This window comes from Trachypithecus francoisi, unplaced genomic scaffold, assembly GCF_009764315.1.
Source record: "Trachypithecus francoisi isolate TF-2019V2 unplaced genomic scaffold, Tfra_2.0 Lachesis_group13, whole genome shotgun sequence".
NCBI lineage: Eukaryota > Metazoa > Chordata > Mammalia > Primates > Cercopithecidae > Trachypithecus > Trachypithecus francoisi.
The window spans coordinates 100731928-100756984 of NW_022681458.1; positions in this window are offsets into that span (position 1 = coordinate 100731928).

The window sequence follows — 25057 nt, forward strand, 5'->3', positions numbered from 1 at the left end:
TTTTTTGTTTCGTTCTCTGTTTTATTGGCCATCAGCAGGCGGCTCTTAGGTGAGAATCCTAACCAGTGAATTTATATACTTTGTTTCTTTTGCACAGTGACCTGAGGAAAAGCTGTCCGTCAAGTATAGTTATCAGTCCTTTGACGCTTGGCAGTATTGTGCTCAAGTGTTATCTGCCAAAGATGGTCTTTTGCTCTTTGCAACTAATTCCAGCTTCTGCACTGATCTTGAATCTTGTAGATCCCGAAAAGCTGATCTCTGAAGAAGCACATATTTTAACATGTACATAAACACATAGAGGTGCACACTTAGACAAATTCTGAACCCTGGACGTAAAAAGGAGAAATGTGAGAGAAGGGATAAGAAGAGAAAGGAGAAAATAAGACGGGGAAGTGAGAAAAATCAGATGAACAAAACTAAAATAAAACATAGGCATATCTAAAATCAAGTAATTGTGAAATAGAATGTATGCTTGCGAATATATTAAAAATATATATCATAATAGGATGAAAAGCATGCCCAAGCTTGTTTAGCTTTTCATAAGTTTCATTTCAATCTCTCCTGTTAAGACAAAATATAGACAATGTTTCCCTTGCTATTATTGGTGTCATTTGCAACCAATACATAGTAATGAATTATTTTTCTCTAAAAAATAATGGAATCATTTAATATTTTTATTAATTCCTTTTTCCTGGGTATTGCATTCTCCCTATAGAGATCTTTATATAAAATTATAGACCCATGGAAAGAAAACAAACAATACAAACCATTAAGTGATAGAACCCAAATATTAGTAATCCCTCTATTTTAACCATAAAATTGGAACTTTATGGCTATTATTGCTTTAAGTCCTGCTAGCTTAGTTACTCTTGTCCTATTGTCGTTCTCTGTTGAATAAGTTCTTGTCAGCCAAACCACTAAAATTCACTTTTGATAAATTTTAAAAGGCACTTTGCCCTATAAAAGCATGCTATGCCTTTAAAATCAGACATTGGAAAGCCAAGGAAAAGGCAATCTGTGGAGACAGGTGTAATTTTACATAAATAAATTGTAGTGTTTAATAATGGATGTATTTTACCTGTGCTCTGTGGGATAAAACTGTCCTCATAGTCTAAGTGAATTTCAGAGCTGGAGCAGACTGCTCAGAGTGGCCAGACAGATCTCTGTGCTGCTGGAGCCATTTTTAAAATTGTGTTTTATTGTGGTAAGAACACTTAACATTACATTTACCTTCTTAACAAAATTTTATTATTCACTGCTGAATAATAAAGATTTGCTGATAACTTTGACACTTGATAACATGATTAAATAAGTCGTGTGATTGCATACAAATTTTAGAAGTGTTTTGTCTACTGTAAAATACAGTATAAAATACATTAAAGAATATAATACAAAATACATAAAATAATATAAAATACATAAAATAAGTATAAAATACATTATTGTTGACTCTTGGTACAGTGTTTAACAGCAGATCTCTAGAGCTCATTCATCTTGGTTGACTGAAACTTTATGCCCATTGTTTAGTAGCTCCCCATTTCCTCCTCCCTTCAACCCTAGGAAGTCATTATTTTGTTCTTTAATTCTGTGAATTTGCCTTGTTTAGATACCTCATGTAAGTAGAATCATGTGATATTTGTCTTCCTATGACTAGCTTATTTCACTTAGCCTAATATTCTCAAGGTTCATCCATATTGTCACGTATTGCAGAATTTCCTTATTTTTAGGGCTGAGTAGTATTCTATAGCATATGTATACCAGCTTTTCTTTATTTATCTGTTGATGGACATTTAAGTTGTTTCCATATATTGGCTGTTGTATTATATATAGTACTGCAATGAACATAAGAGTGCTAATATTTCTTTGGAATCCTGATTTCAATTTTATTGAATAAATACCTAAAAGTAGAATATCTGGATAAGTAGGTTCTGTTTTTAATTTTTCGAGGAATGTCTATATTATTTTCCATAGCAGCTGCACTATTTTGCCTTCCAACCTTGTGCAAAGATTTCAATTTCTCCACATCCTCACCAACACTGGTTGTCTTTTTTTTTTTTTTCTTTTTTTTAAATGAAAGCTAAATTTACAGGTGTGAAGCAGTATTTGATTTTGGTTTTTATTTGCATTTCCCTGATAATTAGTGGATATTGAACATTTTTGTTCACATATTTGCTGCTCATTTGCGTGTTTCCTCTAAATAAATGTCTAAGTTCTTAACCCATTATCATATTAGTTATTAGTCGTTTTTTTCTATTTTTAGAGGATTTCCTTGTATATTTTAGAGATTAAAGCCTCATCAAATATGTTCCTTGAAAATATTTTCTCTCATTTCTTAGATTGGCTTTTCACTGCACTGAATTTTTCCTTTGCCATGCAGAGGGTTATAGTTTGATTTAGTCCTACTTTTTAATTTTTGATTTTGTTGCCTGCGCTTCTGGTGTCAAATCCATGCCAAGACCAATGTCATGAAAATCCATTGCCAAGACCAATTGCCAAGACCAATGTCATGAAAATCTTCTCCTATGCTTTCTTCTAGGTGTTTTATTGTTTTGAATCTTACGTTTAAGTCTTCAATTTTGAGTTGATTTTTCTGTATGGTGTAAGATAAAGGTCCAATTTTCTTCTTTTTCATGTTGATATCCACTTTTCCCAATACCATTTATTGAAGAGACTATCCTTTCCCCATTGTGTATGCATTTCACCACTGTCAAAGATCAGTTGGCCTTATATACCTGGATTTACTTCTGACTTCTGTATTCTGGGCCATTGGTTCATATGTCTATGTCAGTGTCATGCTGTTTTGATTACTAGAGCTTTGTAATATACTTTGAAAGCAGAAAGTGTGACACTTCAAGCTTTCCTCTTTGTCAAAATGCCTTGGTTATTCATTGTCTCGTGTGATTGCATACAAATTTTAGAAGTGTTTTGTCTACTGTAAAAAAAAAATCCATGACAATTTTGGCAGGAATTACATTGAATATGCAGATTACTTCCAGTGGTATGGACTTTTTAAAAATATTAATTCTTCTAATGTATGAACATTAGCTGTCTTTTCATTTGTGTGTGTCTCATTTAATTTCTATTATCAACGTTTTGTAGCTTTTGTTATATAAAATTTTCACCTCCTTAGCTAAGATTATTTCTAGGTGTCTTATTTTTTAGTGCTATCATTAATAGGTTAGTTTTTCTAATTTTCTTTTTAGATAGTTGTCAGCATATAGAAACACAACTAATTTTTGTATGTTGATTTTTTATCCTGCAACTTTACTGAATTTGTTAGTTCAAACAGTGTGTGTGTGTGTGTAGTCTTCTGGGTTTTCTATATAAAAGATCACATTGTTGGCAAACACAGAAAATTTAATTTATTCCATTCTGATTTGCATGGTTTTTATTTTTCTTGGCTACTCGATCTGGGTAAACTTTTAGCACTACATTGAATACAAGTTGAGAGAGTGGACACCCTTACTTTGCTTCTGATTTTAAAGGAAAAGCTTGTAGTTTTGCACCATTGAGTATGATTTTAGCTGTGGGCTTTTCATAAATGGCCTTATTGTGTTGAGATATATTCCATCTAGTTCTAGTTTCTTGAGAGGTCTTATAATGAAAGGGCAATATATTTTGTCAAACACTTTTTATGCATCTGAAAAGCAAATGATCATGTGATTAGCTTTTATCCTGCTAATGTGGTTAAATCACATCACTTGCCCTTTATATGGGTAACCATCCTTGTATTCCAGGGACAAATTCCCTTTGGTCATTGTGTATGATCCTTTCAACGTGCTGTTGGAGTTCAGTTTGCTTGTATTTTTTTGAGAATTTTTGCATTCATATTCATTCTAGATATTGGCCTGTAGTTTTCTTTTTTCATGGTGTTTTTAATCTGACTTTGGTATCAGGGTAATGCTGGCCTCAAAAAAATGAGTTTGGGTGTGATACCTCCTCTTTGACTTTTTGAAGAGGTTGAGGATTGGCATTAATTCTTAAAATGTTTGGTCGAATTCAGCAGTGAACACATCATTTCCTGGGCTTTTATTTCTTGGGAGGTTTTGATTACTGATTCAATCTTCATATTGGTTATAGGTCTATTCAATCATTTTTATTTCATAAGAAATAGGGAAATCTTAGGAACATATCATTTGCCAGGACTAAATCATATACATTTTCCCTTTGCCATACAGAAGGTTATAGTTTCCTTTAGTTCTAGTTTTTATTTTTTGTTTTTGTTACCTGTGCTTTTTGGTATGTTAGTGTGTTGCTGTTAATGTCCTTTTGTTTCAATTTAAAGAATTCCCTTTAGCACTTCTGGTAAGGCAGGTCTAGCGATGAAAAAGGTCTTCAGTTTTAATCTGGAATAGTCTTTATCTCTTTTTATTTTTGAAGGACAGTTTCACCAAGTAGAATATTTTTGGTTGGCATTTTTCTCTTTTAGTACTTTGAATATATCATCCTATTCTCTTCTGGACTGCAGTTTTACTGTATAAAAATCTGCTGATAGGGTCCCCTTAAATGAGACAAGTTACAATTTTCTCGTGCTTTCAAAATTCTCTGTTTTTGACACTTGATAACATGATTATAATGTGTCTTGGTATGGATTTCTTTGGGTTTATCTTATATGATATCCTTTGAACGTCTTAGAATAGACGTATGTTTTCTTCCTCAGATTTGGGAAGTTTTCAGTTATTATTTCTCTGAATAAACTTTCTTGTTCTTTCTCTTTCTTTTCTTGGATTTCCAATATGTGTATATTCAGCTGTTTGATGGGTCTCATAAGTTTTTAAGCTTTCTTCACTCTTTTACATTCTTTTTTCCTTTCACTCCTCTGACTGAATTATTTCCAGTGACCTATCCTTGAGTTTACTGATCCTTTCTTCTGCTCTACCAGTGAACTGTTGCACTCCTCTAGTGAATTTTTCAGTTCAGTTATTTTGTCCTTCCGTCACATGATTTTCATTTGGTACATTTTATATGTTCTATGTCTTTGTTAAAATTCTTCCTTGTCCATAAAATGTTCTGTTGTCCTTGGTGAACATCTTTATGAGAATTATTTTTAATTCTTTTCCAGGTAAATCATATAGCTCCATTTCATTAGAGTTGTTTTCTTGAGATTTATCCTGTTACTTTGAAACACTTTGCCTGATCCTTGATTTTTTACTCTTTGTGTTATTGTTTGTACATTAAATAAAGCAACCACTTCTATTCTTCACAGACTGGCCATGCATAAGAGGTGAGCCCACTTGCCCCTGCCAACACTCAGCCTGGCCAGAAATTCTGGGAACCTCTACTAACTCTTTCCCTCCCCTAGAGAGAAGCAGGCAGCTATAGTTTTCATCTGCTCACAGTGAGCTGGCAGGTGGAGATAAGGGAGGACTATGGTGTCTAAAGGCTGAGCTTCCATCTCCATTCTCCCCCAGGTGGGCTAGACTATGTTGAACCCAGCAGACCTTTCATAGGTTAGAGCTTTAAGGTTGGTGAGATAGATACTAGTTGTTTTTAAAAAGGCCCAGAGAAGCTGATGCACTGAATACATGGATAAACTCTTTCCTTCTATAAGGGGAAGCTGAGAGCTAGAATTTTTCATCTGCTCACTCTGTGATGAGCAGGAGGGAGGATCAATTGCGTCTAGTAGATCAAACCATCCTCCCCTTTCTGCCCTGGGCAGGTAGACAGGTCCAGACCTATCAGTGCTCCAAGACTGGCAAGACAGAAGCCAATTCTCTGAGTAGTCACCATGGAAGAGTTGGGATTCTGGACATAAGGACCAATACCCCCTTTCCTGGGTGAATCTGGGAACTTGAGGGGCTCTTCCTGATTGTGCAACTGTGCTGGGGGCAGAGTCTCTGGCAAGAGAGTGTCTGAAATCTCCCTATGGGCTTCAGTGATTCTGGTGTTATATTTTTCCAGGGCACAAGAGCCTTTCAATTAATTTCTGATTTCTCAAAAAAGGAATTTGACCATAAATTCCTTCTTGTCTGGAGACAAGGAGGTTCCAGGGCTTCCTACTTTACCATCTTGCTGATGTCACTTCTTGCTGGAGCCATTTGTAATACAAGTGGGTCAGATAAATTTATTTTCTAGCTTTTTAAATTTAAATTAAAGACACAGGTTGAGTTTTGGAAAAGTGATTGATGTGGGTCTCCAGCAGGAAAAATAAATAAATAAATAAATAAAGGTTTTAGGCATGTGAATCAGCACTGTCACTCTGTTTCATTTATTTACTTATTTTATTTCACACAATAAATTGCTTTTATTTTGCTATGCATCAACATTTCAGCAGTTAGGAGTCCTGAACACAAAGTGGAAAAATGCAGCAATTTGCCAGGAAGTCAAGCCCACTGATTTCAGACTTCGGCTGTGTACACTGAATTCTTCCTCAATCCCTGCTGAGAATCTTGAAAAGCAGCAGCACTGAAACCAAATATACACTGAATTCAAGGTTTTTTTGTTCCAGTTTTCAGATTCCAAACTAGACCCCAATAGATTGCAAGGACAACCAAATGAGAGCTCTGCTTAAAACTTCTTCACTTTTTAAAAGCAAAAGCAATGCCAGGAAAAGAAAGCAATTTGGAGAGATCATGTGTGCTTACAAGTGTCTTCATGTGGCCTTTCTCCAGGTTTAACCACCAAGGACTCTCAGAGCTGGCAGGTCTGAGTAACCTTGGTTAACTGTTCTTTTTACCTTATCAAAACTTGAGCTAAAAATTATATCAGTTGATTATGACAGGAAAGGGTGACAGGGCTGAGAACCTAATATTCATTTCCCAGGTTGGGGAAGAGTGAATAAACGTAGTTTTAAAACAAAAAGAAGGAGGTCACAGACTCTTTCCAACCTTATCTGATGACTTCTAACCAAAGCACGGAAGTGAAATGGAAAGTGTTGGGTAGTGACACTGCAAAAAAGGACTTGAGGAAGAGTGAGGAGAAAGCAGCACATCTCCATAAAGGTGGGGGAGAAAAGATGTAGGGAATGTCCTAAATTCCTCACCAAAAGCCAGTCTCAGAGGGGAGCAGAGGAGGTATAATCTGTGCTTCTGCTGTCATTTAAGAACTAAAGAAAGAAGCCAAGGGTACACACAAAGTGCTCCACACACCAAAAAGTAATACCACAGGCTGCAAACTTGAAACTTTCCTATCTACTCTAACAAGCACCCCCAGGCTAGAGGGCTGTTGCAGGTAGGGTGGGAAGCAGGCAGAGGAATAGGGGGAGAAGGCCGGGACCCCAGGCCTTGTCATCAGCCACAAGGTGATTGTGTGATGTGTCTTTTTACAGTTGAATTAGATATGCCCCACTAGTAATGATGGGAATCAATTTAAATATACTTTCTTGATCTCAGAAGCTCAACTGTATGGACAGTTGGTTACACTTGACAGGATAATTTGTTACAACACAACTTACATATTTCAAATGGACAAAAAATTAATATCATTTATGGTATCTTAATATAAATATCCTTTGAATAGAAGCTTCCTTTCCAGCACTTTGAGGTCTAAGGATGTATCCAGAAAATCCACTATGGTGGAAAATGAAGGTTGCTTAAATGGCGTAAGGGGGAAGGGGAAGGGCCTGTGGCTTTTCTTTTTGATTAATTGCTGGAACATTGTCCTTCAGGCATCTGAGAGAGTTTTATATTTTCTTTAAATGTCATTAGGCACCAAAACTCTTGCAGGACAACTTTGAAGCTATGTGAATTCTGTCCTTTTGCTAGCACTATTTGGCTGTAGGGTCCATAACTCAATTAGAACAATTAGCTTCATTCATATTCACTTTTTTACAAGTCTCACAATGGGGGCTGCTTCTGAGTCTACAGCTTCACTTTCTATTTTAAGGATGTGTTTTCAGTTTTCATAAATTGTCATTCAGAGGAATAAAACAACATCAGAGGAGGTTCAAGTATATAAACTGAAACTGGTAAAAAAAAAAAAAAGATGTAACATTGGCAAGCTTTTTAACATAAGCAGGCTAATTTCTTTTTATAAGAGGCACAGTAAATTTCAGACATTGACATTTATAGCCATCTTGTAAGTGTTATGTCTTCATCATCTACTGGACCTCAGCTAACTGTGCCATCTCCTACTCCTTTCTGGTCTTTGAGTTTTTCCATCAGTTGGAAATTGCCAAGGACTTTTACTCCAGCGCTCAGGGTGGTTCCCATGGGTGGGAGCCCCATATTGCGTCACTGTCACTTTAAGGCCAGCCTGTTTAAGTCATTGATAAAAACGAGGAAAATGGAGTGTAAAATTGTTATTTTACACTGAGAACTTAACTGAATTATCAACTGTGCTATCTGCAGTTGAACCAAGGACTCTTTCATCAGTGTTCAGATGATGTGTTTTGGGGGATTACAGGATAGAAGAACACTCAGTAACAAAGGACAGTAGAAAAGACTGTGAGAGAAAAAAGCTGAAATAGAAGGAGCTTTAACTTGGCAGCAACCACATTTTAGATATAAGGCTTGACATCTGAATATCATTCTCCGTCTATTCTCATTGCTGACCTAAGATCTCAAATAGTAAAAAGATTTTGAGGTTTATATTTTACAAAGCACTTAGTATGACACTAGGCATGAAGTAGACACCAAATCACAGCAAGTATTGTTATCCACATGTGTTCTAGGCTAGGTGTTCAGGTGCTACATCATGCATACTTAGCACTATTTAACCAAAATAAATTGAAACATCTCTTTAGGGTCAGTCATCTGTCAGGTTTCTACTTGGAGAAACTACAGTAATCCACCTCCCCTGGAAATGTAATAGCCTTTCCCCTTTTCCCCTTTATTCAATCCTTTAACAGGTTATTTCTACAGATATATTATCCTTCCTTCCTTCTTTTCCTTCCTTCTTTCCTTCCTTCCTTCCTTCCTTTTTTTTTTCATTTTTGTTGTCATTACCATCCTAGAAAGCTAACCTCTTGAATGACTTAGCTAAGAGAAGCAAGCCTTGTATGAAAGAAGTCATTTGTAAGTGGCTGTTTTCAATTTATTGTCGAAGACATCACTCTGATTCTCAGATAATTCCCTCATGATGCTTGCCTAGGGAAGAAGAGCAGAAATTATTTAATTTGAAAGCAAGGAAAGTGTTCCCTAAGCTATGAGAAAACAAAGTATTGGGAAATTTATCTTTTTTTATTCTGTGGCATTCTATCTACCGTTTTGGATCTTTCTGGCACCCTGCTTTCTCCAGATTTGTGGATCCGGACATCTTTTACACCTGAATCCCTTACGCCCTTCTTTTACTGTGTAAAAACTAAAATGTATCTGTAAAAATGTATTAATTATATTCTAATGACATCTAGACAGTAATAGGCCTGAACTTTAAAAACTGAATGCTAGAACTCAAATATTGACATCAGAAAAGTCAGCTGCCAAGCAAATATTCATGTCAAATGAATGGAAAAATTCTAAAATAGACAATTTAGGGCACACTTTCCAATATTTATTTTGATATTAAAAGTTACTTTGTTCTTTCTTTTCTTTTTTGGAACTTATCTCTTGACAAAGCCTTGGTTTTTAAGAGGAAAAACAGGCCTAACTTGTATGAACATCTTAATTACAACTTTTACCTAAGATCTTAAGGACCATTGAGAGGTTTTGCCAAATTTCCTATCAGAAAGCATGATGATTTAGGATCTGGCTTTTCACAAGCATGAGTACGCTATGAACTAAAGAAAAGGAAATGTCATTATGGAAACCTGGCCTAAAAGGAGCAGGATGAGCTTAAGAGCTATGTCTATAGATAATGTAATTAGAGAATTGTTGTCCTATAAAGCTTGGCCGAGCTTACTTGGTCATGTGATATGCCACCTGGTTTGAATAGCTTTCATGAAATCTGTGTGTAGGGTATTATTTTTCCTGTAATTATTTACATTACTATGTATCTGTTTACCCAGAGCCAAAGGGAAACCAAGTATTTAAACTGAGAGGAAGTCTAAAAATTTCCTTTATATTATCTCTTCTAGTTTTTGCCTAATATGGAACAATTTTGTTCTCATTAGGTAGAAAAGAGGCAGGACCTGAGTACGTAGCTGGTGGAACCATCGTTCGCTTAGCATCTTATGTTGGAAGCTTCTAGATGCCCTAGATAAATGTGGCAGGTCAGTGCTAATTTCTCCAGTGGGGTAACTTTTGGTCAATTCTACAGCATTTCACTAGCATGATATTAAACCCATACAAGGTTGACAAGCTGTGTCCTTTGTCTCTTAACTACCCAGTTTCACCTCTGCTTCCACAAGTCCAATTCTCTCTGATTAGCTCTTTCAGTGGCAAATGAAATAAAAATCCATGATATTAACCTGTCATATTAAGAAACCTTTTTTGCTTTGGCGCATACATTTGGCACGGCTGTGCATTTTGCATTTAAATATCATTCCACCAGTGGGCTGCTTGAAACTATTGCTTTTCTATGGGAAATTAAACAGGGAGCTGCTTAATGCTCCTTGTTAGTTTTTTAATAAAAACAAAAGTAAGAAGCCAGCAGTACCAGGAGCAAATGTCTGCAGGACCCCATGGCTGTGCTAAAAGCAAAGAGGAGGAACCAAAATGCATATTACTTTCAACTACCCCTGCACCGGTGGCTTTGCAATACCCGTTCCATGATGGCCCTATAAAATTGCCTCTCAAATGTTGTTTAGAGGTTAAGTTAAATTGGGAGAGTCTTCTCCTGGGATCATTAGGCAGCTCTCAATTTCGTTTTCTAATAAAATATTGAAAGTTACAATTTAGGGGAAGAGTTGCAGCTATTGAATTTGTGTGACTTCTGCATATTAAGGAGTCAAGAGAGAAGGGCAAAAAATAAAGGGAATAGAGAGAAAAAAGAAAATCAGAGACTGAGAGATTCAGACACAAAAAAGGAAAACAGAAAGAAAACAAGAGAGAGTGGGACAGAGACTGAGTGAGAGAGAGAGATCCAAGGACAGCAGAGAGACACCAAGAGAGAAAAAAGGTCAGCACCCTGAACATGAGTATCTCTCATGGCATTAAACAGAAGCAGTGTGTCTAGACTTAGCCATTTGTCTGTTCACCCCCATTTCTAGAACCAAATCTCCAACTTTTAGTAAAAGTAATTCCAAATAGATCTAACTGCAGCATCCTTATTTCAAATGCAAACCATGTCTGGGAGAATGTAGCAGAGATTTGTAATTGTAAACATGAAATTAGTGATTAGCAGCAATGTCCCAAAGCAATAAAGTTTTATTTCTTTTCCTTCTTTACCTTTGCCATTTCTATGCTAACATGCACACAATTAAATATATCGAGATGACAAAAGCTAACTATCCAGTTTTAAAAATATGAATTAATAGGTGACTCTGCGACATGTCAGCCACTTTTCTATAAAGGGTCAGCAAATAAATATTTTAGGCTTTGCCGGCCACAGGGTCTCTGTTGCAACTATTCAACCCTGCATTGCAAGGTGAAAGCAATCATAGACAATAGTAAACATGGTGTGGCAGAGCTCCGGTAAGACCTTTTTTACAAAAATGAACATTAGAATGGGTTTAGTGTAAGGATCAGGCCCCTGCTATATACCAATACCTTTCAAGTAATTCAGGAAACATTTGCACTAAGATTCCAGGTGGAAACAAATGCCCAGTAAGGAAGTTTTTCCTTATAGTTCAAATTATTTTGCATCAGAGAACAAGTGCCTTTAAAATTTCTGATATTGGAAAAATACTTGCTCATTTAGCAGCCACACGGACCACATGTGGCTGCATTTGACACAATTGAAATGAAAGCTTCATTTGACACTGTTGAAGAGAAAGCTACATCTACCTCCTCAGAAGTCCAGGCTCTCATGTCATTTTAGAAAGATGATAATTTCAATAATCTATGTGTTATTTTAATTTCTGATAATTTTAATGCTTCTCTAAACTTCTTTGATGATTTTGTGTTCTTTTGTACTGTTTCCAAGCATTTACCCTTTTGTTTTTTAATCTGTGTTTTTAATTTATCCATCTTTTCATTAATGTCTGGATATAAAATATTCAAATACTGGTTTTATAAATTTCACAAAATAGTAGACATAATATTTGCATAATTGGAGCACATATGACTATAGTATTTCACAGTTGAGGTTAAAGTTAAAGACAATGTCTGAATCACTGGAATCATCTGTGTGGGCTGGTATTTCTGTAAAACATATTTTGTTCTGACATCAAATATTCAAGGGAGAAATTAAACTATGTAGAGTAAACTCTTATGGGATCTTTCCTGATGATTAGTTTTCTCAACATTGTTTTCCCAAGGAACATAAAGGAGTATATTGACTGATGTCAAGAGTGATATTCATTAGGGAAATTAGGAGTGTTCTTATGGTGAAACATGTAGAATTGGAATAAAATACCATGTAAGTTAATCTGACAAATACCCTTTAGAAGTTAGGTGGAGAAACGTTAACAGCACTAATCTTGACTTGAATTTTTGAACAAGAAACACCATCAAAATAAGATGATGGTGGTGTTACCAGAAGGAAGGCCTTGAGTGAGTTGTCCAGGTCCTTGGCGTTTTGAGGAAAGAATTGAACAAAATGCACAAAGTTTGTTACTTGGGAACGAAACACAGAAATGAAACAGTGAAAACAGGAATTTATTAAAGCAAGGAAGCACTCCATAGGGTGGGAGTGGGCCCGAGCCAGCGACTCAAGGGCCCAATTACAAAGTTTTCTGGATTTTAAGTGCTCCTTTTTGAGATCCCTATCAGTTACCCTTATCTAGATAAAGGGTTTGGTCCGTGGCTAGAGACTGAGGTGGATTGGCCCGTGGCTAATTGAAGTCCAAGCAGATTGGCGCCCTGTGCTGATGAAGGGATGCCCTGTGCTTGGCCCTTGGCCACTCCAAGGCACTCTCCCTTTCCATCTTAGACGTGGTGGAGGCGGGAGGGTTGTAGAGAGAGTGGCTGTGGATCCCTTCTTTCTGGGGCATAGGGAGACAGGGTTTTCCCTTTTGATTTAGCTTTAGGAAGTTCACATTAATTGGTCTTAGGTTCTCTGACCCCAGACCCAGGTGTTTAACCTTTGATTTAACTTTAGGAAATTATCACAAATTGTCCTCAGATTCCTTGTCCCCAGACTTTGATGTTGTCCCTTGATTCAGCCTTAGGAAGTCAGCACGAATCAGCGGCCTGAGCTCCCTGCCACCAGATCCTATTCTCCTGCCTCGGTGGTCTCTGCATCATTTCTTCTAGATCAAAAGAGAACCAAAAGTCATCTCTTCTACATCCTCGCTTAAGTAAGATAATGTTTATTTACATGTAAAGACGTGAATGTACCTCAAATTTTATAAAAATATTTTCTACCATTTACTCAAGTAAAATAATGTATGAATTTTAAGACTCTCTAAGATAGATATTTGGTAGGGGAGAAAGAGAGAGAGAGTGAGAGAGAGAGAAAGTGAAAATAATGCACTCACAAATTATTTCTGTGGAAAAAGTTCTGCAATTTCCATACTTCTTTCTCATCTGTCCCTCTGACTTGGTTAATTGTTTGGGTCATAGAAAATAATAAACACATTTTCAAATGACTTGCAAAGTTGTGAGTTAGACATTTTCAGAAGGAAGATGCTTCAACCTTCAACCTAAAAGTTGAATGCAAAATCTTGTAGCCAAGCATTTCTATTCATGTTAGTCTGGAGTATGAACAAAAGGCATAAAAGACTAAAAAGATTTCAGTTGAAACAAAGAGCATTTGGGAATGGAGTCGCATACTGAGCATATCAAAGATTCCAAAGCCAGGTTCCTGCTTTTTGGTTTTCTGTGGAAATGACATCTCAGAGGAGTAAATATAAAGAAGAAGAATGAAAGAGAGAGGGTATTGGTAGGAGGAGATCAAGAAAAATATTATCAAAAATGAGATTTTTGAATAGTTCATATGGATTTTGTTCTTCTTTTATCCTGAATGGGCACCAAAATCTGTCTGGTTGGGAGACAAAAAAAAAAAAAAAAAAAGAGAAACCTTTGTTTCATAACAATTGACTAGCAAAGAATCTAAGAGAATCTAAAGTTTTAGGTGATAAAATGATTTTTCAGACACTCTTTAATATACTTTAAATAGTATTTCTGCCTCTGTTTTTTCATGTTTTCTGGTTATATAATAAAGAATTATCTGATTGCAGTTTTCTTTTTCCTAGCCTTTTTATATCTCCAATGCATTTTAATGTTTCTACATAGTCAACCCAATATGCCAATTTTATTCAAAGAACAAAATTTCTAACCTATATTATTTCTCTGTTTGCCTTCTTCCCCTTCCTCTCCAACCCACCCACATACTGACAAACTTATGTATCCTTTATTTGAGTTCCCCATTCTCCTAATTTAGAGTATCTTATGACTTACCAGGTTGTAATGTGGTATTCATGTTGTCTCACTTGAAATCGGAGTAAGTTATGCACTAAGGGAATTTTGCAAGTGAAATCGCTTAAAGACAGGATGGTGACACATCACAATTTTCCTTTCCTGGTTGCAAGCAGTACAATGTATTAGGTGGGAATTATCAATGTCTCAGGAAGACACAGTAACTCAAAACTCCTCCAGCACAGTCAACTGCTACAGTGGGGGCAAAAAAGAATAAAACTGCCAAAGGGCATCAAGGAGTTTGAGAAAGTGATAGTCTGGAAATGCATTTATGAATGACAAGCATATGAGTTTTTAGCAACTCACTTGCTGAAAAGTTGAAGAGGGTGCGGAGGTTATATTTGTCTTCAATTCCTTTTATTATTATTGAATTATTCCAGCAGCAGACCTTTTTCTTCAAAGAAATTTCTAAGCATTCATTAATTACCTGATTTCATGTCAGCCAGATATTTTCCTCTCAATCCAGTGCACCATAAGAGTTGATGCCTGGTGGCTAACCTCCTGGCAACCAATGCAACTTCATTTGATGATTAATTATTCACTGAGCGCCTACCATGCCAAGGGAAAAGCTTGCACTCTTGCTAGAAACTTGCAGCTTGCTAGACAAACACCAACCAAATGAAGCAAACAAAAATGTTACATATTTGTCCTTTTTCTGCGTATTCTGGATCCTCAAAGGGGGAGTGAATTTCTAAGATGGGACTAGTATCCACATCATTTTAGTAGTTTAACAAAATACTTTGAAAATGACTTGATTAGTGTGTTAGTGTGATAGCCACAAACCAGGGACAGTTCCACTATACAGACTATTTTTAGTGGATTTAAACTCTATATGTGTAAAGTATTAAGCTCAGGGGATAATATATGTATATGTATCTATTACTTTTAATGGCAAAAAATGCAATTACTTTTGCACCAACCTAGTATCTATTGAATCTATCTATCTAATCTATCTTGCATCTGTCTACATTTGTCCATATATACAGTCATATGTCACTCAGTAATGTTGCGGGACCATGGTAGAGTGCATATACACAATCCTAGATAGTACAGTCTACTACACAACTAGGCTGTATGGTATAGCCTAATGCTCCTAGGCTGCAAACCAGTAGAACATGTACTGTACTGAACATTGGAGGCAATTATAACACAATGGTATTTGCGTATCTAAACATATCTAAACACAGAAAAGGTTCAGTAAAAATATGGTAAAAAATAGTACACCTATGAAGGGTACCTACCATGAATGGACTGGAAGCTGCTCTGGGTGAGTCAGTGAGTGAATGTAAAGGCCTAGGACATTACTATACAGTACTGTAGACTTCATAAACACCGTACACTTAGCCTATACTAAGCTTATTAAAAATATTTTTTCTTCAATAATAAATTAATCTTAGCTTACTGTAGCTTTTTTTACTTTATAAACTTTTGAAAAATTTTTGACTCTTGTAAAACACTTAGCTTTAAACATAAACACATTATACAGTTATACAAAAATAGTTTCTGTAAGCTTCTTTCTGCCTTAATTTTTTTTTTTTTTTTTTACTTTTTAAAACATTTTGTTGTTGTTGTTGTTAAAAACGAAGACACGCCAATAGGGGAAGCAGCGGGGGCCGGTGCAGACGCGAACGACTCTGTCTGACAGCTTTGGGGAGAGCCATGGATCTCCTAACGTGGAGGTTGAGATATGAGAACGGACAGACGGCCTGCTCAGGTGGGTCCCTGACCCCTGAGTAGCCTAGCTGGGAGACATTCCCCACTAGGGGCAGTCTGACACCCCACACCACACAGGGTGGAGTCACCCCTGAGAGGAAACTTCCAAAGGAAGAATCAGACAGGTACACTCGCTGTTCAGCAATATTCTATCTTCGACAACCTCTGCTGCTGATACCCAGGCAAACAGGGTCTGGAGTGGACCTCAAGCAATCTCCAACAGACCAACAGACAGTCCTTCTGACTGTCAGACGGAAAACTATCAAACAGGAAGGACACCTATACCAAAACCCATCAGTACGTCACCATCATCAAAGATCAGAGACAGATAAAACCACAAGATGGGGAAGAAGCAGGGCAGAAAAGCTGGAAATTCAAAATAAGAGCGCATCTCCTCCTGCAAAGGAGCGCAGCCCATCGCCAGCAACGGATCAAAGCTGGTCAGAGAATGACTTTGACGAGATGAGAGAAGAAGGCTTCAGTCCATCAAACCTCTCAGAGCTAAAGGAGGAATTACGTACCCAGCGCAAAGAACTAAAAATCTTGAAAAAAGAGTGGAAGAATTGACAGCTAGACTAATTAATGCAGAGAAGATCATAAACGAAATGACAGAGATGAAAACCATGACACGAGAAATACGTGACAAATGCACAAGCTTCAGTAACCGACTCGATCAACTGGAAGAAAGAGTATCAGCGATTGAGGATCAAATGAATGAAATGAAGCGAGAAGAGAAACCAAAAGAAAAAAGAAGAAAAAGAAATGAACAAAGCCTGCAAGAGGTATGGAATTATGTAAAAAGACCAAATCTCCGTCTGATTGGGGTGCCTGAAAGTGAGGGGGAAAATGGAACCAAGTTGGAAAACACTCTTCAGGATATCATCCAGGAGAACTTCCTCAACCTAGTAGGCAGGCCAACATTCAAATTCAGAAATACAGAGAACACACAAAGATACTCCTCCAGAAGAGCAACTCCAAGACACATAATTGCCAGATTCACCAAAGTTGAAATGAAGGAAAAAATCTTGAGGGCAGCCAGAGAGAAAGGTCGGGTTACCCACAAAGGGAAGCCCATCAGACTAACAGCAGATCTCTCAGCAGAAACTCTACAAGCCAGAAGAGAGTGGGGGCCAATATTCAACGTTCTTCAAGAAAAGAATTTTCAACCCAGAATTTCATATCCAGCCAAACTAAGTTCCATCAGTGAAGGAGAAATAAAATCCTTTACAGATAAGCAAATGCTTAGAGATTTTGTCACCACCAGGCCTGCCTTACAAGAGACCCTGAAGGAAGCCCTAAACATGGAAAGGAACAACCGGTACCAGCCATTGCAAAACATGCCAAAATGTAAAGACCATCGAGGCTAGGAAGAAACTGCATCAACTAACGAGCAAAATAACCAGTTAATATCATAATGACAGGATCAAGTTCACACATAACAATATTAACCTTAAATGTAAATGGACTAAATGGTCCAATTAAAAGACACAGACTGGCAAACTGGATAAAGAGTCAAGACCCATCAGTCTGCTGTATTCAGGAGACCCATCTCACATACAGAGACATACATAGGCTCAAAATAAAGGGATGGAGGAAGATCTACCAAGCAAATGGAGAACAAAAAAAAGCAGGGGTGGCAATCCTAGTCTCTGATTAAACAGACTTTAAACCATCAAAGATCAAAAGAGACAAAGAAGGCCATTACATAATGGTAAAGGGATCAATTCAACAGGAAGAGCTAACTCTCCTAAATATATATGCACCCAATACAGGAGCACCCGATTCATAAAGGAAGTCCTTAGAGACCTACAAAGATACTTAGACTCCCATACAATAATAATGGGAGACTTCAGCACTCCACTGTCAACATTAGACAGATCAACGAGACAGAAAGTTAACAAGGATATCCAGGAATTGAACTCATCTCTGCACCAAGCGGACCTAATAGACATCTATAGAACTCTCCACCCCAAATCAACAGAATATACATTCTTCTCAGCACCACATCGTACTTATTCCAAAATTGACCACATAATTGGAAGTAAAGCACTCCTCAGCAAATGTACAAGAACAGAAATTATAACAAACTGTCTCTCAGACCACAGTGCAATCAAACTAGAACTCAGGACTAAGAAACTCAATCAAAACCGCTCAACTACATGGAAACTGAACAACCTGCTCCTGAATGACTACTGGGTACATAACGAAATGAAAGCAGAAATAAAGATGTTCTTTGAAACCAATGAGAACAAAGATACAACATACCAGAATCTCTGGGACACATTTAAAGCAGTGTGTAGAGGGAAATTTATAGCACTAAATGCCCACAAGAGAAAGCAGGAAAGATCTAAAATTGACACTCTAACATCACAATTAAAAGAACTAGAGAGGCAAGAGCAAACACATTCAAAAGCTAGCAGAAGGCAAGAAATAACTAAGATCAGAGCAGAACTGAAGGAGATAGAGATCCAAAAAACCCTCCAAAAAATCAATGAATCCAGGAGTTGGTTTTTTGAAAAGATCAACAAAATTGACAGACCGCTAGCTAGACTAATAAAGAAGAAAAGAGAGAGGAATCAAATAGACGCAATAAAAAATGATAAAGGGGATATCACCACCGACCCCACAGAAATACAAACAACCATCAGAGAATACTATAAATGTCTCTACACAAATCAACTAGAAAATCTAGAAGAAATGGATAATTTCCTGGACACTTACACTCTTCCAAGACTAAACCAGGAAGAAGTTGAATCCCTGAATAGACCAATAGCAGGCTCTGAAATTGAGGCAACAATTAATAGCCTACCCACGAAAAAAAGTCCAGGACCAGATGGATTCACAGCTGAATTCTACCAGAGGTACAAGGAGGAGCTGGTACCATTCTTCTGAAACTATTCCATCAATAGAAAAAGAGGGAATCCTGCCTAACTCATTTTATGAGGCCAACATCATCCTGATACCAAAGCCTGGCAGAGACACAACAAAAAAAGAGAATTTTAGGCCAATATCCCTGATGAACATCAATGCAAAAATTCTCAATAAAATACTGGGAAACCGGATTCAGCAGCACATCACAAAGCTTATCCACCATGATCAAGTGGGCTTCATCCCTGGGATGCAAGGCTGGTTCAACATTCGCAAATCAATAAACGTAATCCAGCATATAAACAGAACCAAGACAAGAACCACATGATTATCTCAATAGATGCAGAAAAGGCTTTTGACAAAATTCAGCAGCCCTTTATGCTAAAAACGCTCAATAAATTCGGTATTGATGGAACGTACCTCAAAATAATAAGAGCTATTTATGACAAACCCACAGCTAATATCATACTGAATGGGCAAAAACTGGAAAAATTCCCTTTGAAAACTGGCACAAGACAGGGATGCCCTCTCTCACCACTCCTATTCAACATAGTGTTGGAAGTTCTGGCTAGGGCAATCAGGCAAGAGAAAGAAATCAAGGGTATCCAGTTAGGAAAATAATAAGTCAAATTGTCCCTGTTTGCAGATGACATGATGGTATATTTAGAAAACTCCATCGTCTCAGCCCAAAATCTCCTTAAGCTGATAAGCAACTTCAGCAAAGTCTCAGGATACAAAATTAATGTGCAAAAATCACAAGCATTCTTATACACCAGTAACAGACAAGCAGAGAGCCAAATCAGGAATGAACTTCCATTCACAATTGCTTCAAAGAGAATAAAATACCTAGGAATCCAGCTTACAAGGGATGTAAAGGACCTCTTCAAGGAGAACTACAAACCACTGCTCAGTGAAATAAAAGAGGACACAAAGAAATGGAAGAACATACCATGCTCATGGATAAGAAGAATCAATATCGTGAAAATGGCCACACTGCCCAAGGTTATTTATCGATTCAATGGCATCCCCATCAAGCTACCAATGACTTTCTTCACAGAATTGGAAAAAAACTGCTTTAAAGTTCATATGGAACCAAAAAAGAGCCCGCATTGCCAAGACAATCCTAAGTCAAAAGGACAAAGCTGGAGGCGTCACGCTACCTGACTTCAAACTATACTACAAGGCTACAGTAACCAAAACAGCATGGTACTGGTACCACAACAGAGATATAGACCAATGGAACACAACAGAGTCCTCAGAAATAATACCACACATCTTCAGCCATCTGATCTTTGACAAACCTGAGAGAAACAAGAAATGGGGAAAGTATTCCCTATTTAATAAATGGTGCTGGGAAAATTGGCTAGCCATAAGTAGAAAGCTGAAACTGGATCCTTTCCTTACCCCTTATACGAAAATTAATTCAAGATGGATTAGAGACTTAAATGTTAGACCTAATATCACAAAAACCCTAGAAGAAAATCTAGGTAGTACCATTCAGGACATAGGCATGGGCAAGGACTTCATGTCTAAAACACCAAAAGCAACGGCAGCAAAAGCCAAAATTGACAAATAGGATCTCATTAAACTAAAGAGCTTTTGCACAGCTAAAGAAACTACCATCAGAGTGAACAGGCAACCTACAGAATGGGAGAAAATTTTTGCAACCTACTCATCTGACAAAGGGCTAATATCCAGAACCTATAAAGAACTCAAACAAATATACAAGAAAAAAACAAACAACCCCATCAAAAAGTGGGGAAAGGATATGAACAGACATTTCTCAAAAGAAGACATCCATACAGCCAACAGACACATGAAAAAATGCTCATCATCACTCGCCATCAGAGAAATGCAAATCAAAACCACAATGAGATACCATCTCACACCAGTTAGAATGGCAATCATTAAGAAGTCAAGAAACAACAGGTGTTGGAGAGGATGTGGAGAAATAGGAACACTTTTACACTGTTGGTGGGATTGTAAACTAGTTCAACCATTATGGAAAACCGTATGGCAATTCCTCAAGGATCTAGAACTAGATGTACCATATGACCCAGCCATCCCACTACTGGGTATATACCCAAAGGATTATAAATTACTCTACTACAAGGACACATGCACACGTATGTTTATTGCGGCACTATTCACAATAGCAAAGACTTGGAATCAACCCAAATGTCCATCTGTGACAGACTGGATTAAGAAAATGTGGCACATATACACCATGGAATACTATGCAGCCATAAAAAAGGATGAGTTTGCGTCCTTTGTAGGGACATGGATGCAGCTGGAAACCATCATTCTTAGCAAACTATCACAAGAAGAGAAAACCAAACACCGCATGTTCTCACTCATAGGTGGGAACTGAACAATGAGATCACTTGGACTCGGGAAGGGGAACATCACACACTGGGGCCTATCATGGGGAGGGGGAAGGAGGGAGGGATTGCATGGGGAGTTATACATGATATAAACGTTATGCACATGTACCCTAGAACTTAAAATATAATAAAAATAAAAAATAAAAAAATAAAAAAAAAGTAAAAAAAAAAAAAAACGAAGACACAAACACACATATTATCCTAGAGTCACACAAGGTCAGGATCATCAATATCACTGTGTTCCACTTTCACATCTTGTCCCAGTGGAAGGTCTTCAGGGGTAATGACACCATGCCATTGTCTACCACATCATCTCCTATGATAACGATGTGTTCTTCTGGACCTTGTAAGGACGTGCCTGAGGCTGCTTTTCCATTAACATTTTTACAGATAGAAGAAGTACACTCTAAAATAACATTTTAAAGTATAGAATAGTCAATATGTAAACCAGTAAGGTAATCATTTATTATCATTATCAAGTATTATGTACTGTAAATAATTGTATGTGCTATCCATTTATATGACAGGCAGCATAGTAGGTTTGTTTACACCAGCATCACCACAAACGTAGGTAATCCACTGCCCTGTGACATTAGGACATCACTAGGCAATATAAATTTTTCATCTCTATTATAATCTTATGGGACCACTGTCATATATGTGATCTTTGACCAAAGCATCATTATGTTGCACATGACTGTATGAAGTCCATGGGGTGAGAAAAGAAAAATATTGATGGGGTAAAATATTTTCAACTTTTGGCTATAATGAGCAAGATAAAATTGGCCTAGTGTTTTTGTATGGCTTTGAACACAATCCCCAAGCATGAATACCATTTTGAAGTGGAAGTGCTTCCTAAAAACAAAGCAGATGATGATAATTGTGAAAACCTCAAACAGTAAGACAGAGATGCTCAGAGGCTTTTGCCAGAAGGGACATGCAAAGGTAATAAAACCATGCTGCTGGGGGATGGGATTCAGGGATCCTAGTTCCACCAGAACAGTTGCTAAGTGCTTTGTTGGCCTGTGAGGCATAAAATGGGAATTCTCTGTATAGATTATTACAAGAAGCCACCTTAGCATTCTGCCTCTTGACACGTGATTACAAATGTTTCAGGGAAACTCACAAATTCCATGGAATGTACAGAGCTTTGGTCTGCTCTCCATATTACATACCGTTTTATTGATGAAATAAATGGAAGTGGAAATGGGATGTTACTCCTAAATTTAGAAAATAAGTATATGTTTGGATGCATGAGACTGAATAGCCCTTATTTAATTTCTAGCTGAGGTGACTTATTGAGTTCTATTGTTATTATATTAATTGTCTAAAGTTACTAGCTTCATTAAGTTTTTTTGAAAACTTGCCCCTTTTTTTTTCATTTTTTCAACAGTCAACATTATAAAATGTGACACAGCTATACAAGGTAAATCAGGAATCTTATTTAGTTTCTAAGTCTTAAAAGTTCCCCAAAACAGAGCTTATGTATACATAAGAACACTGATCAAAACAATGTCTTACAGTAACAAAAGTTAGAAAATCCAGGAGTCGAAATGGATATGATATGTGGACCTGTTTATTTTTGGTAAGACAGTAGCATTCATAGGATCTTGTGCATTTATCTTGACAGAACTGGAAAGCAACTGAGTTACCCTTATTATCAGGAAACTCTTTACATTCCATGCCTAATGTGCTTTAGCCCAGAAAAATGTTAATTCTCTGGCTAATATATTAGAACTTTATTTTGATACATCCATTCTTCTTCCTAAAGAGTTGTTGAACCATCATTTTATTTTCCTTATTTCCAAAATGTCCTCTGCTTGATACATTTTCTAGTAGTGTTAAAAAATTAAAATACAGAATCCCTGTTGATTTTAAATTTAGGTAAACAGCATTTGTTTGTTTGTTTATTGCTTGTTTTAGAAAGTAAGTATTTCTCATGCAAGATTGTGGGCATACTTATGCCAAAAAACTTCAGTTTATCTGAAATTCCAATTTAGCTGGGCATCTTGTAGTTTTATTGGCTAAATCTGGCAATCCTAAACATTGTAATTCTTGGAAAAGGTGCATACACTTTTGAGAGATTTATTTATGCTAGCCAACTCTATCATACACTCCTTAACTCTCTCGATTGATTAGTTTAAATAGAAAACTCATTTGTACGTAATGGATGAAGATAATTTTTATATTTATTTCGGGCGCTAACATCTCTGAAAGAACCACATGTTTTCACTTCCTGTGGTGCAGAAATCTTTGAGGCCGAGTCTCTGTCTTCCATGGCTGCAAAGTGCAGAGCTAGGAGAAGTTCATTTGACCTCTTCACTAACCATAGCCATCAATGTATTTCCACTTCATTTATTTTTATCCCCTGAAGTCACAGCACAAATAGAAAAACTTCAGCAGAGTAATTATATGACAGTGGGTGCAGAGGAAGGGGCCCAAAGTGACATTCATTGGAGTGTTAAGAATATTGTAATCAATGAGACTTCTTACTCAATGATATGATTCATTTGTTTTTAAATATCTTGGGGCCACATATGGTCCTTGACTGGAGGCAGAATCACAGCACTAGCTTTTAAGGAAACTTCATAGAGTCTTTATGTCTTGGAGGAATTGTTTTCAAATAGTAATTGCTTATTTCTACCTATTAAAATTTGTGATGGTCTGGTGCATTCCTATAGTCTCAGCTGCTTGGGAGACTGAGGCAAGAAGATCACTTGAGTCTAGGAGTTTAAGGCTGCAGTGAGCTATGAACACAACTATGAACATTCATGGAACTCTAGCCTGGGCAACATAGCAAGAATGTGTCTCTAAAATAATAACAATAATAAAGTAGTCCCTGGCATATGGTATAGGCATAAGATTATAGGCTTGAATAAATCCTTTAAAAAATAAAACAAAATTTGTGATGATAAAGTCTCTTGCATGAAAGAAAAAGGATTATCTTCTTTTCTAGACATTTAGAAATCTTTGTCTAAGAAGGTCTTTTTTTCTTGATGTTATCTGCTTGGGCCTGTTTCCTTAATGCTTTTATCCATTTTTTTTTTTTTTTAAGCAGAATGACTTTAGGCTCCAGTTTTCTCATTTTTAAAATTATGATAGTAAAACTTACCTCCCTTAGTTGTCATGAGGATTAAATGAGATGAATGTCAAAGTTCTTAGCTTAGTTCTGAACCACAGCAGCTTAATAGATTATTTGACACTGGCTGACTAAATGTCTTCAGATGTGCTACTCATACCATTTTGCAACTTAACATTCACACACTCAGGGAAAATGCTGTTTCTATTCAATATTGATGCAGGATTTTTCTTCTTGGTCACTTTGCAAGCCAGGGGGGACCCTTGGCTAGAGAAGCCCCACCCAGGCCTCATTAGGCCATGCTTGCATGCTTCAACTTGCATGTGTTATAGCTTGTACCCATATTCAGCCGTTCCTGAGTTCTTGTACTGTGCCCAAGAGGAATGAGGGTATGCTAGGCATTGAAGGGTAAGGAGGATGAAGAAGAATTTTATTGAGTGATGAAGCAGCTTTCAGTGGAGAGGGGATGCAGAGGTGGTCCCTCTACCCGAAGGTGGGGAAGACTCCCATGTGACTGGGTCCGGGGACCTTTTATGGACTCGTTATGGAAAGTGCACACTGATTGGTTTGTGAGTATGTACAAAAGGTTAAAGCAAAGACACCACTCAAAGGTGAGCACGACAGTGTAGAAAAACCAATTAGGAAAGCGTAGGTATATATAAGATTGGTGAACAGGA